The sequence below is a fragment of the Leucopleurus acutus genome (genome assembly GCF_964270905.1).
Source record: "Leucopleurus acutus genome assembly, chromosome: 7".
NCBI lineage: Eukaryota > Metazoa > Chordata > Mammalia > Artiodactyla > Delphinidae > Leucopleurus > Leucopleurus acutus.
In genome coordinates, this window is record NC_139150.1 from 40,779,999 (window position 1) to 40,785,998 (window position 6,000).

Sequence of the window (6,000 nt, forward strand, 5' to 3'; positions counted from 1 at the left end):
AATTGTGATTCTATGACCTATACTGTAATATTAGTGGTGCTTTAATTGAACCAAAGGATGCTGTCATTATTAACATTGTTTCTATATCTTGATAGTATTTCTTGATCCTGGTTAAAAAAGAAGCAGATCCTATGGGTGGATTATGAGCCTTTAATATAGCAGTCAAATACATGGGAAAACAGAAATCTCAGCATTGGAATAAATTATTGTCTACTTGTTGAGGGGCACTTTCAAGAAACAATACAAAATAGTACAAGAAAAGAAGGGTGAGCAGATGTTAGGGACATATGGGCAAGTGGTTTTGAGGGCCTGACAAAAAGACAAGCACAGAATGACTTTATCAGAGGAGATAAGCAGGGTTGGGAGGGGGATAGAAATGGTACCCTGGTTCCTTTCTGGATGTGTCAGCTCAGTGATCTACCCCTGGCATCTTAAGTCCCCACCTGTATCCTCCCTCATAGCTGTGTTTCAAGGAGAGGAAGGCAGTGGCTCCTACTCTTGATGTGGGGTTCAAGTATCAGAATCTCCCCAACCTCAGCAGTCTCATTGGCTACTGGGAAATGCTTCTTTGGATGCTGAATACAATCTGCTTTATTCTTCCTTCAGCCTAGAACTCAGGATTCCTACCGCCCTCCTGCCACCTCAAAATATGGGAGGACAGACTAGACACCAAGTGATGGACCATTCTGTCATGAGACAGAGTGCACTGAACATCCCTTTTGATGCAAATGAGTCCCCTCTTTAGAAAGCTGGGCTGATTGACTAAATACCATTATCACAGTGAGACTGAATGTGAGGAAGCGGTTAAACATGCTCTTTCCCCCCTTTTGTGTTTATACTGTCCAGAAATGAACATCAATATTTAAATGTCAGAATTATCTTAGGCTTGTAAAAAACCAATTAGCCGCTCCCTGGGCCCAGTGTTTGGGGCCTCTGCAGGGCATAGTATGGGACTGTTTAGTTCTTGCGGTCAGAGGCAGGGAACTCCAGGAGAGGTCAGAGTGACAAAGGTCATTGCTGGGTTAGTAGGGTCTCCTGGGACCATCTATCCTGAAGGGACAGGAGTCTGCAGCAGCCCTTTAAGGCCATCAGAAAGGATTCAGCAGGACTGTTGGCAGCACAAAGAACACTTGGCCAGGATAGCTGCATCACAGAAAACACATCAGACTAGAGCCTTTGATTCTGAGCAGTTTAGGGTCATCTCTGCTGACAGGTAGAAACCTCTAGACTTATAAGACCTTGGTCAGCTATAGTGATTCTGGTTCCTCTGAAGAAATCAATCCTCCTCTCCAGCCAGAGCTTACATGTTTGTATCTGAAAGTAGGGCCCCATCTTTAGACTTAGCGCAACCTCTGCAGGGACATCTTGCTTGGCCTGGAGCGGAGAGGGTGGACCACGGGGACCCGGGATCATGTTCATTAGGAAGGTTTCCCATTTCCTTAGTGGTCCAGATTCCCATGGTTTGTAACTCTCAGAGGGCCAGGATTATTATCTCTTTGGTATTTGATTTTTTTCTGGCAGACATCATTTGTTGCCTACCCAATATCTGGTCACCCATTTCTTCCTTACTGACAGAACCGCATATCTGTGGTAACACAGGTCCCAGCCTCAGGTGAGATACATGATTTCCCACCTTCTGTGGCAGCCGGGGATGCTGAAAGTGAAGTAAGCAGGAGATTTCAGGATGATGGTTTGTAGGAAAGATTTACCTCCCTCATCAAAGAGGACAGATGCAGCCAGCCTGGCTCTTTCCCCCTTGATCTCAGACACGTTGTCTGGAGCCGCCCTGGGATCAGCATGTGGCTGATTAGAGTACAGAGGTCAGAGGTCGGTTGTGTCCCATACTTTCACTTATTTGACATTTATTGAGCACTTGCTACATTTCAGGCTCAATGAACAAGACACTGACACGTGTCTGAGGTCCACATTTATTGCTCCTATCAGGTGCTGCATCCCCCGTGGCTCCTTCTTGCAACAGAAATGAATACGTACATGAAAATGTAAAATAAAATGAGGAGGGAATTCACAGAAGATATTAGATATCGAGAGTTTAACTGGAAGACCGGAAAATGTGACTTGGAAAATGGACAGAAGACAAGGAGGGAGGCTGGGCAACAGGAGCCATGGCCACGGTCACCCCCAAGATCAGTCAAGTCAGAATCAGGCCATGGTCTCCATCACAGCCTCCACTAAGGCTGTGACCACATCTACTGTGGCTGCTGACTTCCGCCCATATTCTAGAGCCAATATCTCAGAAGTAAGCGTCCGATTCTGCTGAGCGTCCTCAGATGCCTGCACGTTGGCAATTTCAGAAATGAGTGGCGCCTCCACTCTTGCCCAGTTCTGTGTGGAAGGGGGAGAACTAGACGCGCCCTCCTGTCGAGGGTCCACTCACGGTGCCTGAAGGCTACCCCAAAAGGGGATTGGAACACTCTAGGAGGAAGGACCAATGCTAGGTAGCCAACATTTAAAAGTTCATGATCGTGAAAATAATTTACATAGAGTATCCCCGTTTTCAAGGTAGAAAAACAGTAAAAATAACTTTCATACAGTATTTTAAGTTGTTCAAAGTACATCTGATCATCACAATACAAGATTCAGGCAGAACAGGTGTTATATCTGAGCCTCAAAAAGATGAGATTATTTTAATAGAATATAAGGTGTTCAGTGATTATCTGAATTTTTATTTAAAAAGAAAGAAATGTGTAACCTTTAGTATGAGACAGTTTCAATTGGGGATGACATTAGCATATTCGAAGTGCAAACAAATCTTCTGTAGACAATGTTGATTTATATATACAAATGAACTAGTTTTCCAAAAAGTGAAGGTATTCTGTTTGGAAGTTAAGGTGATTATTTTTCATATTAGACTCTTCTCAAATTTTATCTCAAATGGTTATCAAAATTTTAAATTCTTATTTTGTAAAGACAAAGCCACATAGCAGACCTGATCTTACATTTAATTGGTGTAGAACAAGAATGGCAAAATGTGACATATGTCTTGTTACTCGCCTATCTCTTGACCTTCCCAGACATAGCTAATTAATCATGGCATTCTTTCCCAGAGTCCAGACATGGCCTCAGAATCCCTCTCTATGCAGCGCTGAAAGCAGCCCCTACCAATCAATCAGAGTTGGCAACCCTAGAGAAGCGGTGTTCAGTATGGAGTTGTAGTTGTCAAGGATTTCTTTCTTCCTTTCTCCCCTTCCTCCCTCCCTCCCTCCCTTCCTTCCTTTTTGGCTGCGTTGGGTCTTCATTGCTGCGTGCGCCGGGTTGCAGTGGGGGGGGGGCTACTCTTGGTTGCCGTGCGCGGGCTCTAGAGAGCAAGCTCAGTAGTTGCGGGGCAAAGGCTTAGTTGCTCCACGACATGTGGGATGTTCCCGGACCAGGGATCCAACCCATGTCCCCTGCATTGGCAGGCGGATTCTTAACCACTGCACCACCAGGGAAGTCCCAGTCAAGGATTTCTTTTGTTTGCCCAGTATGTTGAAGTTCTGGGAAGAGCACCCTTGTTCCTGTGGAAAAGTCTTCCAAGCATGTGGTCTAAATCCTGTGCTGTTAAGCAGATTTGAAACTATTGGTTAAACTGTAGCTGTGGTCTCTTGGAATTCAAACCCCATCTCCACCAAGACAAAAGTTTTGGAAGATGTGGTAGAAAATGTCATGATGGTGGAGTGTGAGGGCGGCCTCTTAGGACACTCAGTATGGTGCTGCAAAAGAAAGACATGCTTTGTCTCTGTTGAGGGCAGACGAGCAGGAGAGAGAAGTGGTGGTGTTAAACCAATTCCTTTCTGTCCTTCTGCAGTGGTCCTATACTGCTGAAGGGGTAGTATCCCGGCATTGGCAAATTGCAAAAGTCTATTTCTCAGCCCAAGCTAAAGTGACATACTGGGGAAACCCCAGGGGCATTAGGAAGTCTGATCTCCAGGCTGCTCCCAAGCATTAGCTGGGGTTAGGAGAGAGATTAGTTTTGCCTCCCTTCTCCACCCACCCTTCCAAATACAAGACAGAGGCAGAGATCTAATTCCTCAAACTAAGGCCTAGGCACATAGAGGCTGGAGGAAAGAAGTGAAGTTGATGTTCAGTTCAGATATCAAGATGGACCACATTTCTGGCACTGGTGACTAGGCAGTTATGATGATGTTGCCAGAGAAATCTCAAATCTGGACACAGGAGCTTAAGCCCCAAGGAAATCCTTGCACCTCTAGGTCTGCACCCATTGTAGGTGAGCTGGATGGTTGAGGTGTTCAGACTTCCCAAAGCCTCTCTCCCTTCTCTTGGGGTTGCTGCTGGTGGAAATGGAGGAGGAAAGTCACCCAGCTGGCAGAACCTGAGCCACCAGATTGGCCAATTAAAGAACTCAATATACTGCCAGGGAAATGATTCAATACAGAGATGCCAATGAAACCTACTAAGGTCATCATTTATCTTATTATCCCTGACCAGCAGGATATTTGTGTGTGTGTGTGTGTGTGTGTGTGTGTGTGTGTGTGTGTGTGTGTGTGTGTGGATGGGGGATGCTGGAATCACCCTCCTGCCAAGGCCACGTGCATACAATGCCTGAGGGCAACTTTCAAAGGAAACTGAGCATTCTGGGCAAGGATCAATAAGAAGACTCAATGCTAGAGTAGCATTTGCCCCTACATGTGACTTCTCCATCCCCCATTTCTAAGTGGCAAGTGTTGATTGGCATTATCCTAATTTTCTGACACCATTAAATATTAATATCTTGAAAGTCGCATCTACACCTAATGGACAGGAACAGACATCACTCTGTGATACTGGACATTCAGCTATTTGCATTTAGGTGAGCTGAATAATATCTGTGTTTATATGTGGGATTACTGCATTTGTAAACTGGTGGCTCTATTGGTTATCTCTTTCCACTAAAATTCTGTTATCATGCAACCACAAAATCCAGTGGCTTAAAACAACCACCATTTATTTAGCTCCTGAGTTTGTGGGTTGGTTGGGCAGTTCTTCCGTCTTGGCTAGGCTCAACTGATCCTGGCTGAACTTATTCATGTGTCTGCGACTCAGCTGGTGGGTTGAGGGGAGAGGGGAGCTTGCCGGGTAAAATGGCCTCACCTAGAATGATCTGGCTCTGCCTCCAGAGTCTTTCATCCTCCATCAGACTAGACTGGGCTTGTTCTAATGTTGGTGGCAGGGTTCTAATCGAAGAGCAGAAGCACACAGGGCCTTTTCAAACCTAGGCTGAGAACTAGCCCATTGAAACTTCTGTCCTATTCAATTGGCCATAGTAAGTCATAGACCAGCCTGGATTCAAAGGATGGGGAAATATACTCTACCTATTAATGGAAGTTGTTGCAAAGTCACATTGCAAAGGGCATAGGTAGAGAGCAAAGAGGGGAATTGGAGCCATTTTGGCAATCAGTCAACCACAGGGGCTTTGGGGAAATTATTTAACTAGGAAGAAGAAGGTATATGAGAGAGCCAGGTGGCCAAGAGATGGACAGTGGTAGAGATTTATCTATAAGATCTGCCCAGGACTCTTCTGTTCTTTTACAAGTAGCACTCACCCCCTGTCTTCTAAGAAATGTTTATTTTAACCACTGGCCTTACTTAAAAGGAAACTGACATCTTCTTATTGATTATGCTTCCTTGGCCATAGCGATCAGACAGAGATGGGCACCCGACCCACCTAGGTTAATCAGAGAACCCCATATCTTGCCTTAGTCCTTTGTTTAGTTGTATACAAAGCCTAATTCAGGCCACTTAAAATGCTTCCACAGGTGGGAGAGCTGAGAACTTGTGAATCCAGGAATTGACATCAGCCATGGCAGCCTGAACAAAGCAAGCCTGCAACTATAAAACTGACATCCAGAGAGAAGCAGAGAGGAAAGGAAGAGGAAAGAGTCATGGGGGAATCCCAGTTCCTGGTACAGTTATCCACAAATTGTCTCACACTCATCCTTCCTATGAGTTGGTGTTGAAAGGCAACTCTTGCTCTCTTTTCAGAAAAAATAACTCAAGTTGGAG